Source organism: Paroedura picta, chromosome 10 (genome assembly GCF_049243985.1).
Source record: "Paroedura picta isolate Pp20150507F chromosome 10, Ppicta_v3.0, whole genome shotgun sequence".
Taxonomy (NCBI): Eukaryota; Metazoa; Chordata; class Lepidosauria; order Squamata; family Gekkonidae; genus Paroedura; species Paroedura picta.
The window spans coordinates 74,629,756-74,655,558 of NC_135378.1; the positions used below are offsets into that span (position 1 = coordinate 74,629,756).

The 25,803-nt window shown below is 45.0% G+C and overlaps 1 protein-coding gene and 1 long non-coding RNA gene across 9 annotated transcripts in view; one reads left to right on the forward strand and one right to left on the reverse strand.

Moving 5' to 3' along the window:
* GRID2 (glutamate ionotropic receptor delta type subunit 2) overlaps positions 1–25,803 on the reverse strand; it is an 857,916-nt gene that overhangs the window by 465,877 nt on the left and 366,236 nt on the right. The gene's annotated exons all lie outside the window — the stretch shown is intronic.
* LOC143819255 (uncharacterized) lies at positions 734–13,239 on the forward strand. Its single transcript, XR_013224886.1, has 3 exons — positions 734–827; positions 12,005–12,122; positions 13,183–13,239. It is a non-coding gene; the product is annotated as an uncharacterized LOC143819255 (long non-coding RNA).

Here is a 25,803-nt window from a genome sequence, read left to right on the forward strand (position 1 = left end):
CTATCTACAATTGAGGCAGACAGTATTTTTATTACCGCTCGAAGATACGAAGCCACACTTTCTGGGGAAGGGGGACGGGGGAGGGAAATGACACAGATTTCCGGAGGGAAGAAGTCATACAAATCTGACACACCACACAAGCAGAAGAGGCATGTAGGTGACAGAGTTTCAAAAGGATTTCGAGCACTTTTAAGGAATGTTTGGCCCGTTGCTATTTTATTATCTACTGGCAATGGCGATACCTGAGACGAGGTCCTACCATTCTGGGAAGCAGCAGGTGGATGGACAGGAGCAGTGAACAGAGGGGAACTGGCCGTCAGGCACCCAAACCATTCCACTCGCAAGCTGTCCACAAGTGAGATCAACACAGGCTGTATTCCAGTAGTCTGCATGGGTTCTCGAGGGTGCAAAACCACTGACGGAGCATGCACATTTTGTTCCTGCTTTCCTGCTGCTTCCCCCATCTGCTGGCTCCATTTCTCCTCCCAGTCTACTGTTTAACTGCATGCAGCACTTATATTTCATAGCCAGTGAGGTATTTCCTTCTGTCCCTTACAGCTGCCCGACTCAGTACGCATTAACCGGAAAGAGAGATAAATGGTTAACTTGACAAAGGAAGGGAAACGGTGCAGGCCAGCTACAATTACGATTCCAGGATTCCTCTGCTGCTACTACCAAATAGTGTCTCCTGGGCAGATGCACGGAACTGGAAGTGAAACAGAGACCTTGCCCCTTTTCTGATAGCAAAACCACACCAAGTGGAGGAATCCCCTCCTGCCAGCAAGCCATGCTTGGGAGATGATTTACCCCACCATGCTAGTTTTAAGGTGAGTTCCAGGTCATGTGTTAAATATTAGTTGAGTTGGGGTCTCTCCCAACCCTATTCGGATTTAATCCATCATCTAATTGTCCCCCAATAGGAAATATTTGCCGTCTTCTTGTAAATCGAGTAAAGCTGCCTGCTGAGGGCTACTTCACATAATATGAAGGCCATGAATACTTCATGCCAGATGTCTGATGCTCTGTGCCTCCCAGCCACATTCAGACCATGCCACTGTCAGAATCAGGCCTTAGTGTGCCTGGGTGGCATGGAAGTCAACCAGGGCATCCGACACCTCCTGGCCCTTTTCATATCCCAAAACAGCCCCAGGGAGCTGCTATTAAGACTAGCAGGTAACTGGCACATACTGATGACTGCATGCAAGTTTCCCCACTGGAGGAAAGGGCAGGTAGCTAAGGATGTGGAAATGGTACCAGGGAAGCTTAAATAAGCCTCTGCTTTCACAGTGTGGTTGTGATCAGAATCGGGATGAGTTGTGTCTGGGAGACAAAGAGCCCCCATTGCTCGTGGGAGCTGTTGGAATTTGGTATCTTGCAAATTGGCTGTGTGTGTTGGGGGGGGGGAATCTCTCATTTTGGTGGGAGATATTTCATCCCCCCTGCCAGCTCTTTCTTCTGCAGCTCAACTGGGTAGTGGCAGAAAAATTCTAGAGGAATGGCTAGGCAATGCTAGTCATGCCATGTCATGGCCAGTGCATCCTGTAAGTGATGTCAATATTTTGGGCAACACTCTAGCATTCCCCAAAACTCTAAGATTAAACCATAGATTTCTTTGGCAAATGCTAGAGCATCACCTCATATGTGATGACATAACTTCCATGCTGGAAATAATGTCACATCATCACCGGCTAGGGTCCCTCCAATAGTATTCTCTTGCCAGCTGTGGTCTGGCTACCCTAGAATTAGCCCATGGTCCAACCACTAGTTCCTCTGGCCTATTACTGTCTCTTCTGATTACCTTCAACTCCCCATTGCTAGATTCTCCTCCTCCACTTTTCATAAAGCAGAAAGGATGGGAGCCTGCAGTACGTACGTGCTTGATTACTTGCTGCCAGCCTGCTTTTAGGAAGCTGAAGACAGTGTAATTGAAACTTCCAGTACATTAATAGCACTTTATAAGTTATTATGCAAACCACATGACTGTGTCACTTAAGCTTTTTGCAAGAACAGAATTGATTTAGTTACCACTGACTGAAAGCAATGGGCTATGTGCTCCTCCACCCCCTACTGAACCTTGGCGAGCTGCCCCTGCCTTCCCATAGACACCAAGACGTTTTCTTGGGTGATTTACTTATCTGTGATAACAGTCCAGTAACATCTGGTCATTCCCGTCTCTGCCTTGCAGGGTTCCATACACCTCTAATGACATCCATTTTACTCTAGATCCCCCCTCCCCTCCCTCCAAGTCTCAATTGATCAAATGTAGCTAGTCCTTCAGGTCACACATTAGCCATCGCTGTGGAAATCTAATCTCACCACTGCCCTCTTTCTAACAAGGTCATCTGAACTTCACGTTTCCGTCCAAAATATGATTTCATTATTTCTCCGAAGGGTGACAGAATAAGTTTTAGGAGAACACACACACACATGCAGTTCTTCACTCACAATCCAACCCAACCATTAGCTTCTGTTCCTCATTGTCATGGCACGAGTTGGGCCGATTCCATGCCTGTGATTATTTGCACACTGAAGACGCAACCGTCTGTGAATAACAAGGCTCCCCAATCGAAACATGACTGTTTGAATACAACACATTGAAATAAATTATACTGAAACGAAGACCTATTAAGGAACTCATTACATGGGTCATAATAAACACACCGGCACATAAACAATAGTTATGCTAATAATAACAAACACAACTCCAAAGTTTAAATATTTGGAGCAGAAATTACCCAGAAGATTTCTCAACCCGATGTGTGTTTCACACCTGCGGGGGTTTCTTCAGCGGTCAGTCCTCCTCTGTTGAATACCAAATCAAATCTATATGTCTACTGAAGATGTACTCATTTACAGAACGGTAAAGATCACCAGTAAGCTTCAAAATGAATTCTCAAAAAGGGAAGAAATGCAAACTGAGTTGCATGGCTGGCCTCTCCATGGGTAACAAACCCTTTGCTTTGGTGTAATTATTTGCAATCAGCCACAGGCATATTGTTGGGCTGCAGACCTCATCGTCTCTCTTTCTCTCTCCCTTTCTGGTTACAGCCTGCATGATTATTCTTTGTGTTCACACGCCATCGTCTTACACTTACTGCTCTCTAAGCCTATAATCTATCCAAATCATTCTAAATTAGTTTGCATTGGGGCTCTCTGTTTGCAGAAAGCAGCTTTCTTCCTTTCCTTTGTTATGTCCCCTCCCCCCTAACGTTACACAATCAAAGCAATGTGCATAAATACAATTGCCCTTTATTGTTATTTATTTAATTTATAACCCGACTCTGCTCTGAGCTGCTTAGGGCAGCAAGCAGAGTCACCCTCCTGTGGATATCCCCAAAACAGCCTTGTGAGGTGGGTACAGTCGACCGGCTTAGTATCAACCCAGTGACCTTCATGGCTGTAATTATTTGAATGCAATTGTACATTTCCACATCAAAAATCAGGGAAGCAGATTGTGCCAGACTGCCAAAAGATATGGATTGCAACAACTGGATTTCATTCTACAGCTGTCTGTCTGTGGATTTTGTTTAATGGACTTCTGATTGGCGGTTATGATTTGGTTTCCCCCTCTTTTATCCCAGAGTCATGCACTGTACTTTCTGCACTGTTGTTGTAGTGAAAAGAAATCTTTCATTAAATCTCGATCAATAGATGGGATACAGGATTTCTAGTCCTAGAGGAACCTTTGGTAACCCTGTTGAATGGCCAGAATCCCACTTCTGGCTATGCTCAGTAACCTGATTCTAAAGGGACATCATTATTTACCTACAAATGGAAACAATATATGTTCTCGTAACCAAATGGAGCTCAAAAGATTTCCTGATGGAAATAGGCAAGTGACCTAAGGTTGCAATCCCTGGACATGAGAAGCCTGGTTTCCTAGATGCCTCTTATTATATGCATCTATGGTAGAAGGATTTAAACCAGCAAGAATTCATTGATTTAGTTTCTGCTAAAGACCAGGGAGAGGGTAAGGCATATGCTAGAGTCCAATCACATCAGAGCTCAGAAGCTAAACTGGTTTGGTACTTGAAAGGAAAAGCACGGAGAAGTGGAAGACAATGGCAAGCCACCTCTGTTCCAATTTCCCTTTGAAAACCCCTTTGCTGGGATCATTATAAATTGGCTGCAACTTGACAGCACTTCACACGTGCCCGTACAGAGGGAGTGGTCAATAATCCATGTGAATACTCAAACCACCTGAAAACTGCAGGTATGACTATGCTCTAATCATTATGATGTTAGGTTCTGAATGATCCCATGGCCATTTCCACACAGGTTATTTGCCCTGGGTTTGGCAAAGTTTTGATTTGTTTCTACTGCTTCCCTACAGCGTTATGGTGGCCCTCCTGGGGCTTCTCTGGTTTTCCTTTGCTTTCCCTCCAATCTCCCTTGTTGAAAAATTCAGAAAGAAAGAGCACAGCAAAGCCCAGTCGCTTGTTTCATGGGTGGAAAAGTTTGGATTTCCCCAGACCCAGCCATGCTGCAGTCAGTTCCCCAGCTCCTACTCAAAAGCCACAGTAGGTCTTTTAACATGATACAGTGGTTTAGCCATCTAATCAGGTTCTCAAAGTCCCCAATTTTCTTTTCTTTAAGTATGTCTCTAGCCTCATTTCACTGCAGACTTGTAAGAGAAAAGGCCTGTCTCCACAACAAAATGGGCTAGCCCAGGGGTAGTCAAACTGCGGCCCTCCAGATGGACTACGCTGGCAGGGGCTCATGGGAATTGTAGTCCATGGGCATCTGGAGGGCCGCAGTTTGACTACCCCTGGGCTAGAGACTTAGTTGTTGTTGCTGTTGTTTTTTTATAATGAAACCTGGGAATTCAGAGAACCTGATACACAGATTTTGTAATGCTACATTGTTATAATGGTGTTCAATTGGCAGCTTGCTCAGGGGGGATTGAAAATATATGTTATTTTGCCTCAACCTTTCCTCCATTTTTAAGGTGACCAGATTGTCATCTGGGGGAGGGAAAGAGCAAGAGAGCACCTGGCAAATTGTACTTATGTTGAACTTTAAAAATATATATTGCAATACTATTTTTGCGTTCTATGTATTCTATGAAACTTTTTGTTGTTCCATATAGACCAAATTTTTAATCGAGAACCCCCTCGGTCAATGGAGTCCCGCTTTACCAATGTTAAAATCTGGTCACCTTATCCATATTAGTTGAGCTTCCAACCTTAGGAGAAGAGGGCATAATGAAGTGAAGGCTGCTTAAGAAGGTGAGAAAACAGAGCTAGAATCTTGATTTTAAAAAAAGCCCCAGTCCTGTGCATAAACATAAATGTATGCACACATAAACATAAATGTATGCACATAAATGTATGCACACTGAACATTACCACTGAAACACACACAAGCAGCAGTTAAACATTCCTATGTCCTCAAGTGTCCCAACTGATCGTAATGTTTCCTAACATCTAAATCGTGCTTTCATGTAATTAATGATCAAAGCCTTTGGAAGAAAATGCATTTGTTACCAGGAGTGGTGTGTTATCAGGAGATGATAATCTAACAATTAACACCCACAGAGTAAACATCAGCCAATCATTGCTACAATCAACATAACAAAAGAACCATTCGCCAGCAACAAGAGATGCAGGGTAGAAATAAAGAACCGGAGAGTGTGTTTTGATTAAGAAGGGTACTTATCAAAAGTTAGCTATTGTGGGACGTGAGCCAGCTGAAAGAGTGAGGCAGCAACGTCAGTCAATGAAATAAAACATGTCCAAGCTTCAGGAACTCTTATCACCCAATCTATACTGGTAGTAATGGAAAGTGCCATCAAGTCACAGCAGCCAACTCTGTAAGGTTTTCAAGGCAAGAGAAAATCAGGCGGTTTGCCATTGCCTGTCTCTCCATCACAATCCTGGACCTCCTTGGCTTGGCTTCTGAAATCTGAGATCAGGATAGTCCAAGGGCTGGAAGAGGCTCTTATAGGACCCTTGAGCAACTAGTCCTTTACTGCTTCCTTCTCCAGGGCTGCTGCCACTGCCCCCATGTCACTGCTCACTCTTACCCATCTGCCTTAATCCTGCAGGGTGAAATACAAAGCCAACCCTCCATCCCCCCCATTGGTTGAGGACTCCTTTCCCCTCTCCTCCGCCTTTATCCTTTGCTACCCACTGATGGAAATGGGGAAAGAGGAGGAGAGAGGGAGGGAAAGAGCAAGAGAGCAAATGAGAGAAAAAGGAGAGAATGGGAGTCTTCTGACAAGAACAATTTACACTGCGATTGTCCTGCTCTACTGATCAATATGGGTTGTCTCTAGTCACACACACACAGACGTGTTAAAAGAAAAGAAGGAGCATGGGAAATGTGTTGGGATAAAGGGAAAAGAGGAATTAAAATGAAATTATTTTGGCTTATAAAAGGGACCCTTGGGTTTTCATGGCAGACTCAATACAGGATGGTTTGCCATTCCCTTCCCCAGTCATTACCGTTTTACCCTCCAGCAAGCTGGGTACTCATTTTACTGACCTCGGAAGGATGGAAGGCTGAGTCAACCTTGAGCTGGCTGCTGGGATCGAACTCACAGCTTCATGGTCAGAGCTTCAGACAGGATGTCAGCTGCCTTACCACTGCAAGCCATTAAAGCAGTCCATTTTGCTTCCCTACTTTTGGAAGTTGAAGGGAAGCATATGGGAGGTCCAGGAGCAGCACAGGTGGTAGGAGCTGCCAGCTCACCACCACTCAAGCTATGTATAAACTGAGCAGCCCAGGATAAGGGGAGCCAGCCCAGGGTTGGCTGTTTAATGGGGTGGCTTGGATCTAACCAAGCAGACCCCAAGTCAGTCCTGCAGAGAGCTTCCTTTCCTCAAGATCAGCTGTTTGGTGACGTCTCCTGGGAGGTCTGACTCAAACCGGGCAGACCAGCAGACCCCAAGTAGAAATATTCAGCATTCCTGAATTTATTGAATCCAAATAACCGTATAACAGAAATTTTAATTTGGTAATATAGGGAAATACCAATGGGGCAGGGGGTCAGTATACCTGAACCCCCAAAACACTGTGTGTTTGATTTTTTTGTGTGTGTGCCTCTAATCAACTGTTTATTTCACGGAGAGATCTACCTCTTTCTTTCTAAACGATTTTAAAAGAAGAAACCTAACAGCACAGATTGTAATCTTTATTCATGGGGTTGATGATCAAGAGATGCGTGTTACACAACAATTTGTAGAAATCATTCCAAGATAGAACTACGGGTGATGATAACTTCATGAACTTGGCAGGAGCTCCAGGTATAATTGGTGCTAACTGGGCAAATACAGTAAGCTTAGACATATATATGAAGCACCACAGATGTTTGGAGGGGTTGCTGAAAAACTCAGACAAAAAAATGATAGCTGCAAACCCATAGGTATCCCCTGTGCAAGCACCCTGTGCAAGCACCCCCTTGGGGTGATGCCCTCCAGTGTTTTCATGGCAGACTCTATACGGGGTGGTTTGCCAGTGCCTTCCCCAGTCATTACCGTTTACCCCCCAGCAAGCTGGGCACTCATTTTACCGACCTCGGAAGGATGGAAGGCTGAGTCAACCTTGAGCCGGCTGCTGGGATTGAACTCCCAGCCTCATGGTCAGAGCTTTCAGACAGCATGTCTGCTGTCTTACCACTCTGCACCACAAGAGGCTCTAGCAAACCCATAACATCATTAAAAAAAAATTTTCATTTTGCACCAGGAAACTTTGTGCATTAGTACACTGAAGATGGGGAGTGACAAATGTGTTAATAGAATTAACTTTTTATTTCAGCCCAGACCGTTAAATAAAGAAATGCTGTAAGAGTGTTTATGTGTTAAGCATGGTTGCATTTTGAGTGAAGATAATATCATTCATGAGGTTTGTCAGTGTCCTTTATAAAGTTTATATCTCTGGTGCCTGGCATTAAATTTTATGATTGGCCTGGCCTCTCAAACTGACATTTAAGTCAAATCCGGCCCTTGTAACAAATGAGTTCCACACCTCTAGACAAGTACATCTCTCTTATTTGCATGAGAAAAGATTACCTAGTTGTATGTGTAGGGTTGCCAACCTCCAGGCAAACAGATGACCGCTCAGTAGCAGGATAAGCCGACCAAGAGCAGAAAAGAACTGAATGCAGTGGCCATTCCAGCGGTAGCTTTGAATAAACTAGAAGCTCTTATCACAGTGGTCTTGGAAGCCTACACTAAGTGTTTTTTCGGCTCTTGGTTGGCTTAACCTCCAGGTGAGGCCTGGAGTTCTCCTGGAATTACAACTGATCCCCAGATTACAATGATCAATGCTATGGAAGGCAGTCTTTCTGGTATACCATATAGTAAGGAGAAACTCTATCCCTAGAGTTCTACATTTTTCCGGGAACAAAAGGGGTATCTCCCCCCACCGATAGCTTCAAGCTGTCTAGAAATTTGGTGTCCCTGGTGCATATTAATAAAGAAGAGGAAGAAGAAGAGCTGGTTCTTATATGCCGCTTTCCCCTACTCGAAGGAGGCTCAAAACGGCTTACAGTCGCCTTCCCATTCCTCTCCCCACAACAAACACCCTGTGAGGTGGATAAGGCTGAGAGAGCCCTGATATCACTGCTCGGTCAGAACAGCTTTATCAGTGCCGTTGTGAGCCCAAGGTCACCCAGCTGGTTGCATGTGAGGGAGTGCAGAATCGAACCTGGCATGCCAGATTAGAAGCCCGCACTCCTAATCACTACATCAAACTGGCTCTCTTAATTTGGAATTAAAAATAATTCCACTTAGTCTCCAAAACTTGATTAACAGATTCAACCTCAGGTATGTTTATTTTTCTGCCAAATCTTGTGGCTGAACACCTTTGGCAGCTGTGATTTCATCCCTCGGATTAAAAGAATGGTTCTATTTGAAGCATCAAAGTTCAGCTTGAACTAATGTGTGAGCTTTTCTCCCTGCCCCTGCATCTCAAGCACTTATTTCAAAGGATTCCCTGGCATGTGCTCCTCCCAAAGGACATTCAAACTTTGAAGCGGAGCCACTGACAGAAGCCATCAGACAGGACAGTGGAAACGCACCTTAAAAATTTTTAATTGAGCTGTCCAATGTTTCAGTTACTGTACAAAAGTGGTAGAAATGAGAAATTAGGTCATTTTGGCCCTTTCTGAACTCAAAGCTTACTTCTGATTATTGGTGAATTCAAGTCAGTATTCCTTTAATTCTAATCCTGTGCTTGCATTCTGCACCTTTTAAAACAACAACAACAACAACAACAACAACTTTCTCGTGGAATATGTGTTTGTTACCCCAATAGAGCCTCTTGTGGCGCAGAGTGGTAAGGCAGCAGACATGCAGTCTGGAAGTTCTGCCCATGAGGCTGGGAGTTCGATCCCAGCAGCCAGCTCAAGGTTGACTCAGCCTTCCATCCTTCCGAGGTCGGTAAAATGAGTACCCAGCTTGCTGGGGGTAAACGGTAATGACTGGGGATGGCACTGGCAAACCACCCCGTATTGAGTCTGCCATGAAAATGCTGGAGGGCGTCACCCCAAGGGTCAGACATTACTCGGTGCTTGCACAGGGGATACCTTTACCTTTACCCCAATAAGAACAATGGATAGTTTCACAGTACTGGTTTTTGAACGTGCTGGGATCAGCAAAGATTAAAAAACAGGAAAAGGAGGCTTCCCACCCCAAGAAACAGAAAGAAGGGGAGGGAGAAAGAACGTTAGCAGTTAGGCCACTGGCCATCTGCATTTATCAGTTCCAGAGGGTGGTGGAGCCAGGGGTGGATTAGGCCCAGGGAAGGGGGGTATCCTGAGGCCAGTTGGGAAGCCTGCCTAACCGTAGCCGGGATGGCAGTGGTTGGACACACTGGATCAGAGCAGAGTAGGCCTCAATCCAGGCCTTATAGATGGTTCAAATTACTCCTCCCTCAGAAAATACCCCTAAATTGCAAATAACAGTAATGAAATTAACCAAAAATAAAAAAAGAAGCAATAATTATATTTTCTGATATAGTCATCTACAATGAAATCATACGCACAGCATTGGAGCAAACAAAAATAAGTTCTTAGTCTAATTCAGGAGAACATGTCCTATCTACTTAAGAAACGCAGGACAAGGACTTCTAGCCTATCACCCTCAGTGGAAAATTATTTCAGGCTGATCAAGATAATTAATTACAAGAGAACCTAGGAAAGGTTTGTTCTCTGGTTGCTCTTTTTTTTTTTTAGTTTCTGTTATCTGTGGTTACAGGACACATCCCTCCCTCACCCAAAAAGACTAGGGTACTATCGGTTTTCCAAATGTAGTAGCATATAGTCAATAGGAGATATTCCACTGTCCACAGGATTCCCACAGCTGAGACTCACTATATGTGCTCCTGAAGCAATGGTCATGTTATGACCCGTATAGCAAAGAAAGACAGCCTCGAACAAAGCACAGCAGGGTTTGAAAGCTTTATGGCCAGAAATTACTAACTTAGCTGTGGAAAGAAGAAAGCTGAAGGAAAAGATGCTGCATCAAAACTGAAAGCAAGTCAAAGGGCAGAGAAAAGTCAAGTGGGCAAGGCTAAAAGTGGGCATAGGTTGATTTAATAGAGGCCTGGGGACTGGTGTTTGAGTGCTCCTGTATTTAGTTCTGTGGCCTGGATGAAGATGGGTTTAAACTACAAGTACAACGATATAGGCTAGATATCAGGAAAAAAATTTTCACAGTCAGAGTAGTTCAGCAGTGGAATAGGCTGCCTAAGATGGTGAGCTCCCCCTCACTGGCAGTCTTCAAGCAAAGGTTGGATACACATTTTTCTTGGATGCTTTAGGATGCTTAGGGCTGATCCTGCATTGAGCAGGGGGTTGGACTAGATGGCCTGTATGGCCCCTTCCAACTCTATGATTCTATGATTCTACTAGATATTAAGCCCGCTGTGGGCAAAATACAGCGGGCCCTAGCATGATGGATGGGTGGAGGGATGGGGTGAAGGAAGGAGGAAAAGGAGAAAGAGAGACAGAAAGACAGAAAGAAAGGGAGGAAGAGAGACAGAAGAAGAGGGAGAGAAACAGGTAGCCAGAAAGAGGCAGATGGAAGAGAGGGAAGAAGGGAGAAAGGGAAAAACAAAAGGAATGCTGGGAGGAAGGGAAGGAGAAAGGGAATGCTGGGAGGAAGGGAAGGAGAAAGGGAATGCTGGGAGGAAGGGAGGAACAGAGGAAGGTAGGTGGCCTTGGGACCTTCTGCTGGGCCCAGGGGCAGGCTTGGCTGCCCCAGGGCCCGGCAGAAGGCTCGGGACGGGGGCGGCGGGCTTTGCGGCCTACTGCCGGGCCCAGGGGCAGGCTGGGCTGCCCCAGGGCCCGGCAGAAGGCTCGGGACTTTGGGAGTGGGCTTTGTGGCCTTCTGGCGGGCCCAAGGGCAGGTGAGCCTGCCCCAGGGCCCGGCAGAAGGCTCCCTGGGCGAGGAGAAGCCGGACGGAGGACTTACCACCGGGGAAGGCTTCTTCCTCTGAGCGACAACTCCCCGGCCGGCCCAGGCAAGGCTGGGCCAACCAGCCAATGGGGAGCCGCGCTTTGCGCGGCTCCCCATTGGCTGCTTGGCCCTCGAGTGACACTCGGAGGGCCCAATCAGGAGCCGCTTCGCGGCTCCTGATTGGTCCCTCCGAGTTTTTATCCCGGACAGGGCCCGCCCTAACTCCTCCCCACTTGCCCTTACTCCTTTATTCCTCCCGCTTCTCCGGAGCGGGGGGAGGGTTAAAGATGATTCTATGATTCTATGATTCTAAGATGAAACATAGCGCAAGAAGCCAAAATTGTGTGGTAGGCCCATGACATCTTGGAAGTCCAGCCTTTTGGCTTTCTCCAAAGCAAATATCCATCATGGTTTCACTGGATTGTAACTGGTTATGTTTGGGTTAATCAAGATAAGGGTACGATCTGGGGGCATCTACAACATCACACTGTTTACCTGAGAGGATAAAGATAACAAAGAAATGCCTGAGAATAAGGAGCTCAGCTGTGAATCTTGATTTCTGTCAGTCTGGATTAGAGATGTGTTTCTTCTATTCTAATTAGGTACAGACTCCAGGATTCTGACAGGTTGCCAATGTAGCTGATGGACACAGGTCATCATGGGATTGCTCTTCAAAGCTGTAAACAGAGCCAGTTTCCAAACTCTCATTTCTTTGCTTGAGTGAGTAAAAAATCCAAGTGGTCATTCCAGGTAAACAAGTTATTTACAGTCAACTTACGGCAACGTACTGGCATCCCCTTCTGCCTCCAGAGGGCGTTAAGATGGCATGCTGGGAATGGATATGCAAGGTTTACAGAGGCATCTCAGGTTTGATTGCAATGTAATGAAGAGCCATTTAAGTCATTACTTCTGCATAAATTACTCAGTGCTTGGAGGTTCCAATCCATAATTGCTGAACATTTTAAGCAGCATGGTTCCTAATCAAGGGGAGGGAAGAACATGAATCCTAGAGTGACAGAAGGGGAACTGCTATTGAACAGGATGTTGTGTATTCCACCAGCAAGCCTACTGTTTATTTCTGTCCATCTCACCATGCGTTTGGACACGTTGTCAAGGCTGATCTTGTTCTAACAAAGGGAGGAGGGGCTAATAATGGGTGTACAATACATTTATATGGGACACTGAGGACAAGACAAAGCAAAAATCTGTGCAAGGTTTCATGTGGGCCACCAACACCGTTAATAGATACGCAACCTGAGTGCTGTTTTCTTTGCACCCAGCATTTGCTCTCCAGCACATTGTTTTGCATACCAAAAGTCTGGCAAATGAGGTCAAAGCAAGATGCTCGGCCATATGGAACTCTGCATAAGGAAGTGAACTTATTCATGAATACGTGAAGCAGCTTTATACTGAATGAGACTAGCTGTCCATCCATCTGTTCTGACTAGTAGCAAGGTTTCAAGTAGAGGCCCCAGGCCGATCACTGGAGGGCCAAATTAGACGTGACACACTCACACCCATTTAACAAATGCCCCGTGGTCCTTGTCTCTCCCACAAAGAACAATTTTGGAAGGAGACGATATGCAATATGGAAACAGGGAAGGGAACAATTAATCTTCAGCACAGGCAAACATATTTGGAACTTTATTGGTGGTAGAGTGGGGATTTGTAGCAGACATATGGCATTTAGGGAAAGCAGTAAATACCATCTCAGTCCTCTGCCATTTATTTACTTCATTACTCGCCTCCTGAAGTCATTTTTGTGTGCCTTTGTTTACAGCATCTAAATTGGCCCTTCAATCCTTTTAATTGGAGATTCCAGTGACTACATCTGGGACCTTCTACATGCAAAACAGTTCTGCTGCTGAGCTATGATCCCTTCTGGGAGAACTCTCACGTCCCTTTTCTCATACAAGCTGGCCTCTAGATATTTTCTCACAGCTATACCAAGGTGATATAAATGAATGGAAATCAATAACCAGAAGCAGGCGTTATGATGTCCTGCTTTTTTTTTCCTTTTGCTGTTCTTTCATTATTGCCAATGCTTCTTTTGGGGAGCTGCGGTGGAGTTTGGGGAAGGAGCTTGGGAAGGAGAGAGATCTCGGCAAGGTATAACACAATGGAATCCCCTTGCCAAAGCTTCCATTTTCTCCTGGTGAACTGACCACTGTCATTGACCTTTTCCGCACCAGGAATCCATCCCAGTGCAGCACTTGTCTGGTTGTGGGGCTAATTGCCACTTCCAAACAACATTGGCACCCGGCCGGGGTGGTCCTAAGCCTGGCATAACACAAGCCCACATTTGCCCCATGCGGAGGGAATGTGTACCATATTCCCTTGCTGTTGGGCAAATGAGGGTCTGCATTGGGCCAGATCTAGGGCCGTCCTGGCCTGGAAATGATGTCATCTTGTGTTAGCCCCACAACCAGATGAGCACCGTGCCGGGCCAGATACCTGGTGTGAAACAGGTCATCTAGAGATCAAATACAATACCAGAAGATCTGCAAAGCTACACCAGGGATATGTAACACTAGAGTGCAAAGACAGTTGAGCAGCAGGGGCAGCAGATCTGCTCATTAGCATTCCCGTTGCCCAGTGGGACAGACTCATGCTACAAACCTCATGGCAGGCAGGTCTGGCAAGCTAGCATGCCATTCTCACCTAGCCTTAGACCTGTTCAACTGAGGCAGCTAGGCTAGGGGCAGCTGCATAGGTCTGCAAGGGAAGGGGGCAAAGGGATGCTAAGGGGCCCAACCCAGTCAGTAGCTGCCTTATACTGAATCAGACTGTCAGTCCATCAAGGTCAGTATTGTCTACTCAGACTGGGAGTTAGTTTTCATGGTCACAGACAAAGGTCTTTAACATCACCTTCTATCTGGCCCTTTCAACTGGAGACGTTGGGGATTGAGCCTGATACCTTCTGCATGGCAAGCACATGCTCTATTGAACCCTTGTCAGACCTCTCAAGCATAGCACAATGAAAGAGAGGACTGCCCACTGAGTTGTTGTCTCTTTAAACTGAGCTAGCAGGTATTTAGAATTTATCCGCTGCTCTTCATTGGTCTTAAAGGGACTCGACTTTATTCTCTCACACACGTGCGCTCTCTCTCTCTCTCTCTCTCTCTCTCTCTCTCTCTCTCTCTCTCTCTCCTCACTTCCTTCCAGAAGGAAAAGGGAGGAGACCTCAGCCAATGGAGGGAAGGGCTTTGTATCTCTCCCATGCAATTGAGGAAGCCTTGGGAAAGCCAGTTGCAATGCAGCAGTCCTGGAGAAGGAAAACAGGAGAGAGTAATTGAGGAAGCTGGACAAAAGTGAGCCTGTTTTTGTGGGTTGGGTGGGTATTTCTCCTGGTTTCTTGAAGCCCTGAACTGCGAGAAGACATGTGAAACTTAATGATTCCCCATGTCCTGAAAGGGGAATGGCAGCCTTATTCCTGTATTCTAATAATAATAATAATAATAATAATAATAATAATAATAATAATAATAGGGTGAATCCATATTCTACAGAGAATCCATTCCCAAGGAGCTTCTCTTCTGCCCTACCTCTGAACAAACACAGGCTGATCCAACCCCATAAGAGAACAAGCAAGACTCATGAACTTTCCAGAACAGGGGTAGTCAACCTGTGGTCCTCCAGATGTCCATGGACTACCATTCCCATGATCCCCTGCCAGTGTTCGCTGGGATGGGCTCATGGGAATTGTAGTTCGTGAACATCTGGAGGACCACAGGTTGACTACCCCTGGTCTAGAACGTTAGGTCTTCTTTCTTACTCTACCATTTGAAAATTCAGGGAACAAGTTTAGGGCAGATCTGAGAATATGAAATCCAAGCCAATGCTAATCTCGAGTGCTATTTATCTTTTGTTAGGAGAGTTTTGCAAGTGCTGCTTTCTTAGGGAACTAAATCTCTGACAGTAAACAGAGCATGATAGAAAGGTCTGGCACAAGATTCAAGTGCTCTTTGGCCTCTATTGATATGTGACATTTCTTGAAAACCTTTATTGGATAACCCTCCAAGGAGCCATTTTTCAGTTTTCTATGGTATTTCGGGACTCTGGCATGAGGAAAAGATGCACAGAAGTATTGCTAGATGCAAGTAGGAGGCTGAGGTATGAGCTAGCAGAGAACAATCACATTTCTGAACAGAAAAGACAGAAGGCCAGCATTAGTTCCCTTCCAAACAGTGTCAGTACAGTACCAGTAATTCATGGAATTGCATCCATTATGTTTGGCATACAGGTAGATCTAAACAGACCATCACAGTTTATTTATGTAAATCTGTCCACAAATGTTTAGTTCTGTTCATAAAACTGACTCCTAACCTACTTTTTTAATTTTTAAAAAAGTTAACATTTTGGGATCAGTAAAATTTAACACCCTGCCTTGAACAGCCTAAGCCAGGGATTCCCAACCAGGCATCTGTGGACCTCCAGGGGTCCGCAGAAACCCCAGAGAGGGTCTGCAGCCTTTCCCCTCCTGCCTTAATGGACTATGGAAGCAGTCACTTTCACTGCTCCCATCCAAGCAAGTGGGTTCTCTCACAGTTTCTGCACCTGGGAGGGGGCGGAGCCTGCATGCCTACTCCTGGCTAAACCACCTCCTGTCTTTCTTCCCCTTAGTCCTCCTTGAGCCTGCCTGTTAACACACGTCACTTCTGATGACATTTCACTTCTGTGGGTGTAACAAGGAGGTGTGGCCAGTTGACGTCTGGGGCTCCTTGAAGCCTGAAAAAATATTTTAGGGGCTCCTGGATGGTTAAAAAGTTGAAAAAGGCTGGTCTAGGCTATTCCCAATCGCATCGGATCTCAGACATGTCGCGTTCTCAGCCTTGGTCAGCTTTTGATTGGGAGACCTCCAAGGAAGTCCAGAGTCACAACACAGAAGCAGGCAATGGAAAATCCATCTCTGTTCACCTTTTGTCTTGACAGCCCTATGACATCGCTGTAAATTGGCCGCAACTTGATGGCATTTGATGCACACGGGCACAATTCAAAGGATAAAGTGTTATGTGTGGAGTGCACAGGGTCTATACAGATCTATCCTGTTGCCAAAAGCTCCAAGCACCGTTTCTGCACACAGCCACCTTTCATTCCTAAGCTGGCTGCACATGGGCCTGCTTGCCTTTTCGACTCAGGAGCAAAATCACTCTGGGCTATTTTGTAAATCAGCACCCTGTCTAAGCAGGGCAAGATGCAGAGGCATAAAGCATCTTCTCAACCCGTTCCTCAGCTAGACAGCCGTTGGGACCTAAACACGGAACAGTCTTTTTGGTGAATAAATCGTCTCCTGTTCAAGTGACAATTCCACTGTCTGAAGAACTTTCACAATAAAACTCTCATTATTGCTCCCCCTTTTTGAGAATGATAGTGTTTATTTCTTTTAAATGTTTTCCTCTCTCTGCATCAAACAGGACACCTAACAAGGAAAACAAGAAAAATAATACAAGACATATAGAAGCAGAGATAAAGCCACGTAACCTTTAGCATTTCTTTTCTTCTTTATTTTCAAGATACTATTTCTGAGAATGGCATTTGTTTGCTTCTTTTAGGCATTCCTATGTAATTTATGCATACAGCCGCAACTATAATTTCATAAATACATGCCTAAAATAACATTGAGATACAGGCACATGATTTTTTGTTGAAAACTGCATATTCTTTATAAGGAAAAATTGGCTCAAGAAAACGCACAACTTCAAATTACGCAAGGAAGGCGTTAAACTGATATGGAAATATGCAAGCTTAAGCAGAAGGCTTGCAAAATATAATCCTAAGAAGAACTACTCAGAGTCCTACTCAGGTGTATTTAACAGGGTTTACTCTCAGGAAAGCATTTCTATGATTGAACTGAAAGCCGAGACAACCCGAATGAACAGAATGATTAAAATGATTTCTCCCAAATGCCCTCTTAAACAAAACAGCCTTCTTTAATGCAGAAGTCCGTGGCAGCATATGTTATCCCCTCCCCTCCATTTTATCCTGAAAACAACCCTGTGAGGTAGGTCAGACTGAGAAAGAATGACTGGCTGCACCAAGGTCACTCAGCAAGATTTATTTATTTATTGGATTTATATTCTGCCCTGTCTTTGGAAGCTTAGGGTTTGAACCTGGGTCTCCCAGATCCTAGTTTGGTGCTTAACTGCTACACCACACTGGCTTTCATGAAGATATTGGAAGGCAAGAAGAGGGCAGATGGGATTGTGCCAATGCTTGGCTTTTGTGGTCTTTTCTTGCATGCCCAGAGAAATGCCCACTTTGGGATTAGGAAGTAAATTTCCTCCAGGCCAGACTGACCATGGATTCTGATTTTTTTTTCTGGGGGGGGGGATCATCAGAGCAGAGAATTCAGGTCATTGTAGGTGGGCAGGTAGTTGTGAGTTTCCTGCATTCTGCAGGGGGTTGGACTAGATGACACTGGAGATCCCTTCCAACTCTACAAGAGATACACACACACACCCCAAAAATTGGGAAACTGGGATTCAGACCACTATGGCTAGCCCTGTTCCACATGTCTCTCACCTTTCTCATACATAGTATGGGCCCCACATAAATCTCAGATCATGGGTAGACATATATGGAGAGAGATGGTAATAATTACCAATAAGTGGTTCTCAAAGTGTCTTAATTTCCTAATGCACCAAAATAGAAACACTTTCAAGCAGAGAGAGGTCTGAAGAGATTGATGGTTGACCAGACAGGCTGTTTGTTACAGATGGTATTATGATTTGTTTTCTGGTTACAAGCTATATTTATAGCCTAGCTACAAACATATACTTGACCAATCAAGAACAGGAAAGATAAGGACAGGTTTTGACAGAGCCACAATGAATATAGTCTGCACATGGCAGGACACTGGGGGATCTCTTGGGCTTGAGCCCAACCCATGAACTTACACCTAGTGCAACTAAAACTAGTATGAAAACTACTGGCTTGGTTAGTGTGACTGTTTAAGAGAGGAGAGGAGATCTTAAAATGTACTGGACATGGAGCAAGCAGAAAACATAATAGTATTTAAAGTTCACTAAATACTCAATGTCAATGGTGGTCAAACCATGGCTCTCCAGATGTCCAAGGACTACAATTCCCATGAGCCTCTGCCAGTGCTGGAGAGCCACAGTTTGGCCACCCCTGGTCTAAGGCAACCCAAGCTTCCAAGCATAAAGGCCAGTCTTGTTCCCTTGATTTTGTTGGCAGTATTGGACACTGTGATGGCAGGGGCTAATGGAAATTGTACATATGGAGAGCCACAGTTTGTCCAACCCTGCTCTATAAATCTCCCCCCATAAATCTGTTCCTTGCACTGACCTTTCTGTCAATCACCACTTTGGGATTGTAGAAGAACACTCAGGATCAGGGATGTTGAGCAGGTGATAAAATAGTAGGGCATTAAAGCGTTGAGGGCATTCTGCTTTTGCGAGAGCCAAGCTGCCAACCTGGGGTGTGGGAAATTTGGGAATGGATCCTGGAGAAGGTAGGGGTTTGGGGAGGAAAGGGCCTCATAGAATCATAGAGTTGGAAGGTACCTCCTGGGTCATCTAGTCCAACCCCCTGCACTATGCAGGACACTCACAACCCTCATTGGGTATCACAGAGTCCACCCTCTAAAGCAACCACTTTTTTCAGGGGAACTGATCTTTGAAGATGGTGCAATTTCAGGAGATTTCTAGGCCTCACCTAGACTGTTTATGCACTGGGAACTTCACTGCCCCACCCCCCTGTCAGGAGCACAGATCGGGGGTGGATAAGGTGCACCGGACCAAATGCTCTCCCATGTGGGTGCAGGAAGAGGTGGGGCAACCTGCTATGACTAAAACTCCAGCCTGCCGCCCCGCATGAAACCTCCAGTGCGTAAACGGTCCTAGGGAAACCATTAAATTGTCTTGACATGATGGAAATTGTAGACAGGTTTGCAGGGTTATTATAACACAAACATATCTAGATTAAGAATATTTTTCCAGTATTAACAACTTAATTTATCCCTATTCTATAATATACATATTCAGTTTGCATAATAAAATAATTGATCACTGAATAAACATATTTGCTCACCCAACTTACTTTTTCTAGAGTTGCCTCAACGCTCAAGTCAAGTTGATGGTACAACAAATGACAGTAATGACATTTTATAGAGACACTTTGAATGCAAATGCCTGTCATTTTAATATCACAATGAAATTGTGAAACTACTTTTGCTAACTATACAGCACTTCTTTGTATGTCCAAAGGATATGGAGGCACTGCTTATTTTTCTGCATTGGCTCAAGGCCATGTCACTTGGCCAATTCCTCCACAAGATATTTGATCTAACAGAAAGTACCGATTAGAGCAGAGCAATTATTGGTTTGCTTTCTGTCCTGATGTGGTTTAAAGAAAACTGAGAATTAAATATGGAATTTCCTTTCTATTAATAGACTTGGAACTCTGGAGTTGTTTTTGTTATTTAACAAATAATAATCAGTTTGCTATATCTATCTGCTGTAGTACTAAGCAATCATTATGGTTTAAAGATTTAAGAAAACACAGCTATGCAGTTATGAATGAGATTGAGCAAGCGTCCTTTCCCACAAAAATAGAGATCTGAATCATCTACATAACGGGGAGAGAGAGAGAGAGAGAGAGAGAGAGAGAGAGAGAGAGAGATTTGAGGCTCATAGCAGTGAAAAATTTCTCTTCCATGCAGAAATAAAGAGATTATGTCAGAAACTGGAGCAAGTATACTGATGCATTTTTATGCCTATCACAGATAGACAGATGAGAGAGAGGCCAGTCCCCAAGAGGGACCTGGGGATCCCCCCGTTTTACAGCTCATCTCCAGGTGAGATCAGTTCCGTTGGGGAAAAGCCTGCTTTGGAGGGAGGACTCCACAGCATTATACCCAATTGAGGACCCTCCCTGCCCCAAATCTTACCCACTTCTGGCTCCATCCCCAAAGTCTCCATGTCTCCCTCCCCCAAAGGAGGACAAAGGAGGAGTAAGAAGTTTCCTCCATATTACAACAGTGATGACCAGTGGCCCACTGGTTTCCCAGCGGGGATAGGTGGAGGGTGGGTCGCCGCCATCTTTGTGTGGGTTGTTATATGCTGCTGTGCTTTAATTGGGTTATTAGGGGACTGTTTTTTATTCATTTTGTTTGTAACCCACCATGAACTGGCTCTGCCGAGAGTGGCAGACAATAAATCCAAATAATAACAATAACAACAACAACAATAATAATAATAATAATAATAATATTTCCTGATCCACAGCTAGCAGCTCGTTGGCAGGCAGGCAGGCAGGCAGACAAATTATGATGATGATTATGATGATGACAACAGATAGGTGGGTAAGAAGGCAGAGAGATAGATTGTTAGGTTGACAGACCGATTAACTCAGGTGAGTAGCCATGTCTTTCTAAAGCAGCAGGAGAAAGTTTGAGTCCAGCGGCCCCTTTAAGACCAACAAAGTTTTATTCAAAATAGGTAGACAGACATCCAAAGGTATGTTATTGTTAAAGAATTTTTTAGGAAGAGTCAAAAGGGGCCAATGTTCCTGACAGCTCAAGTTCAGCCTGCAAAGCCCACTGACTCCAAGTCTGCTTAGGAGTCTGCCTATCAGTCTGCCGGCCTTGTATTTTGTAGCAGGTGGTGTTTTGCAGTGGGACCTGGTGAGACACCTCAGTGCTGAAATAAAAGAGATAATGGCTTAAACCTCTGGGGAGGAAGTGGAGGAAAAGCAAAACAGAACATGCTGCTGTATCAAGTGGAGTCTGCTCACTTTTTTCCAGCAGCAGTATCAAGGTGTTTGGAGCAAGGAGAGGAGTGCTCCAGTGGGAACAAGAAGCTCCTGATGTGGAATCACAGATGGATTAGCCTAGAGATAAAAACATGACTCCACGGTTTACCTCGCTGCACCAACAGAGAGATGCCGCAAGAAAGAGGACAAGGTGTGTGAAATTGAAAGGCAAAGAAATTCAGGTTTGGTTTGCTCTGTCAACTTTTTGTGTGTGTTTTACGCGCATGCAGGATTGCAGGCCAGTCGGGCTGCTCTGATCCCGTTGAAGTCAGCAGGTTTTAAACAGCTTCTCTGGGAAGGAGTAGAGCCTTGGGACCTACCTGAGAGCATCCAGCCGGAACCAATAGAACTAGCTCCAGACACCCAAGGGAAGCATTCAAGGTGGGTATCAAACTGCAGCCAACGCCTTCCTTTATCCTTTATTTGGCAAAACGTCTTTTCAGAATCACAGAATCCTATAGTTGGAAGGGGCCATACAGGCCATCTAGTCCAACCCCCTGCTCAACGCAGGATCAGCCCTAAGCATCCTAAAGCATCCAAGAAAAGTGTGCATCCAACCTTTGCTTGAAGACTGCCAGTGAGGGGGAGCTCACCACCTCCTTAGGCAGCCTATTCCACTGCTGAACTACTCTGACTGTGAAAAACTTTTTCCTGATATCTAGCCTATAACGTTGTACTTGAAGTTTAAACCCATTACTGCGTGTCCTTTCCTCTGCAGCCAGCAGAAACAGCATCCTGCCCTCCTCCAAGTGACAACCTTTCAAATACTTAAAGAGGGCTATCATGTCCCCTCTCAACCTCCTTTTCTCCAGGCTGAACATTCCCAAGTCCCTCAACCTATCTTCATAGGGCTTGGTCCCTTGGCCCCAAATCATCCTCGTCGCTCTCCTCTCTCCACGTCGCTCTCCTTTTGGCACAGCAACTCCTTCTATAGTAGAGTTTGTGGCACTGCTCGTAGTGGGATTGGGCCTGCTGGGCCAATAAAGGAACAAAGTGGCTCTTTGGATTTCAGCCGCCATGTCTAAAAGACCAGGAAATGGAGTATATCCGCTAGAGAAGAAAATGGAACTGGTCAACAGGGAACCCCTTGTATAAGTCTCTGAGTCACACAGGATTTGAGGAAGATAAAGATGGGTACCACACTGACTGTTTATGCACTGGGGGTTTCATGCCATGTTGCAGGCTGGAGTTTTAGTCATGGCAGGTTGCCCCACCTCTTCCTGCACCCACATTGGGGAGCACTTGGCCCAGTGTGCCTCATCCACCCCAAATTTGTGCTCCTGCACAGGAGCTGGGGCAGCGAAGTTCCCAGTGTATAAACAGTCACTGAGAGGAAGGAAGGATTGCAGATGGCCATACAAGCCATCTATTCAACCCCGTTCAATGTAGAATCAGCCTAAAGCATCCATAAGTATCTGTCCTGCTGCTGCTTAAAGACCACTGGTGAAGGGGAACTCACTACTTTCCTAGGTAGCTGATTCCATTGCTGAACTACTCTGCAGGGGGAAAAATCCTGATATCTAGTTGGTACTGTTCTACATGGAGTTTAAACCCATGCCTGTGAGTCCTTTCTTCTACTGCCAACAAGAACTGTTCCCTGCCCTTCTCCAAGCGACAACCTTCCAAATACTTAAAGACAGCGTGTCCCCTCTAAACCGCCTTTACTTGAGGTTGAACATCCCAAGTCTTTCAGTCTTTCCTCATAGGGCTTGGTTCCCAGGCTGTGGATCCTCCTTCTTGCTCTCCTCTGCACCCTCTCAATTTTGTCCACATACTTTTTGAAGTGAAGTGAAGTTCAAAAAGAAGAGGCACTAATTTCTTGTGCAATGCTGCCAAATGTTCAAAAGGATAAAAGCAGCACAGAAAAAAGCTTCTCCGTATACAGATTGGATGGCCAGTCAATGCCAATTAAGGATAATTGTCCAGCTTACACAGCACAAATGGGCATTAGCATTGGTATTAGAGAATGCCCTTGTAGAGCAGTTAGTTAAATTTATAGCAATGCTACTTAAAAGTGCATTCAGTACATTCAAAAGCTCTCATAACAGGTCATTTATTCTAATGCTACATTCAGATTTTAAACCTTTGGTCACATGTCAGGGTTCTGATCTACCTGTTACTTACTATAAGCCAATGGTCTGGGGTAGGGATGCCATAAGCCAATGGTCTAGGGCAGGAGTAGTCAACCTGTGGTCCTCCAGATGTTCATGAACTACAATTACCATGAGCCCCTGCCAGCAAACACTCATGGCAATTGTAGTCCGTAAACATCTGGAGGACCATAGGTTGACTACCCCTGGTCTAGGGTAGTCTCCAGGTGGGACCTGGGGATCTCCCAGGTTTACAGCTCATCTCCAGGCAACAGAGATCAGAGAAAATTGCTGATTTGGAGACTGGACTCCATAAGATTATACTCGAGGTCCCTCCCCATCCCTAATCCTACCCTCTCCCAGCTCCACCCCCAAAGTCTCCAGATATTTCTGAACCCATAGCTGGCAACTCTAGTCTGGGATAAGTCTACCTTGGGAAATGAAGTGGTGTAAACAGTGTTCTTGTTGATAGCACTACATTTCTGAGAATGCCTGGATAACCAGTATAAAACGTAAGTTGTGGCTTATGCCAACTATTTCCCCATATTCACTCTGACAACATAATCACTGACCTAATAGCAGCAATCATACTATCTCAGGTTCATTCGCTTATTCGTCTTCCAGCATTATATATGCCATCAAATGTCAGCAATGCCCTTCTACTCTCTACATCGGGCAAACAGGCCAGTCTCTACACAAAAGAATAAATGGGCGTAAATCTCATGTTAAATGCCAGAACATTTTAATCTTCCCAGTCATTCCATTGCTGACCTAGGAGTAGCAGTCCTCAAGGAGGGAAACTTCAAGGAGAGATTGTTGAACCTGACAAATTGCAGGACCCCTCCCCCTGGGCTGAATTGAGGTACAGGAGTCGTATCTCTCACTACAGTTGCTAATTTTCTGCAAGTTGTACGTCTGCATCCTTAGTTCCTTCTTTACAACACATCGACCACCTTCTGCCTGAGATAGAAGGACTCTGAGTTCTCCATTCCAACTCATATCTGATGAAGGGAGCTTTGACTCTTAAGATCTCATATCCTTAAAATCGTGTGGGCATCTAAGGCACTACTGAACTTGAATCCACTTGTGTGAGAGTGTGCACATATGTGCAGGGAGAGAATGCATCATGAGTCCATTTAAACGGCAAATACACTAACTCTCCTATCGATTTCTAATGAAATCACCAAAAAAAGCCTAATCCTCCACTGCAAGACTGTAAGTTGGAGAACAAAGGGAAGCATAAATAACCAGCAGGGTATATTAAAGAATTCAATTATCTTAAAAATAATCATAAACCTTGCACGGAGGAAATGGTATCTTTCGTAATGATACACATGCAGGTATAGTGAAATCAAAGCGGCAACACACACAAAAAAGTGGGAGACGTGATTAGTTCTGTTTTTCATAACCCCGCAGTTGTAACAAGTAAAACAAGTTAACATTGTTTGGCATTCTAACCTTGGGTGTTGCGCTCGTTCCCCTGTTCAAAGGCAGCCATAAAACAAAGTAATTTCATCATTATTCCCCAATCTATCATTTGCAAATAGAGCGCTGCCGCCATTCGTATTGTTCTCGCGAGCAGAAAGACTTCTCTTTTGTTGCCTCTGATTTGTTTCATTCACTCCTGATGTTTCACTGCTCCGATAATCAGCTCAAGCAAGGTAGAAAGGCTCTAAACACCTGCCGAGATCCAGCAGGAAGTGGAAGGGGAGGAAAGGCCCGGACCACCTGGCAAGGGGGAAACAAAGGCATGCATGCTTCCAAGCTGGCAGAAGTCTCATTTTAAATCTCTCAGGTGTTAACTTCAAATGAATCTGACAAAGTATATGATTAGTTTGCCAAACCACAGAAGTACGGTCCGGAAATGTGAAGGTTTAAGCTTCCTTCTATCTTTATTCATGTACACTGCTGTACAGTAGATACTCCGTTGCAAGAACATCTTTCTTGTTTCCTGACAGTTCATCTCTCCACACTTAGTTCCTACAGTCATTTTTCCCTTATGTGTAGGCAGCAATAGACTGCAGCAAGGCTGCAATTGTGCGGGGAAGCTGAAACATAAACCAGGCTGGACGGCGGTACAGATAGCAGCAAATTATGACACTTTTCCCAGCCACCCCAGTTGTGGCAAATACTGGGCCATCGCTATGTATCTCATGTTTCTAGGCTTTCCAATATTTCTCCACTAGCGTGTTGTAGTGCTCTCAGGGTTGCTACATTTCCTGTGGTGTCTGGAGTTCTCCTGAAATTACAACTGATTTGAGTGACAGATCAATTCTCCTGGAGACAATGACCCCTTAGGAAGGTGACCTCTATGGCATCATAACCCATAGGCCCCTCCCTTCCCCAAACCCAGCCCTTCTTGGGTTTCACCCTGCAAATCTCAAGTTAGCAGAAGGAACAATTGTGGGGGGACAAAGGTGCGTGGACACTGTTAGAATCATAGAATCATAGAGTTGGAAGGGGCCATACAGGCCATCTAGTCCAACCCCCTGCTCAACGCAGGATTCTCATTCTGTTCCCATTCTGTCCCACATACA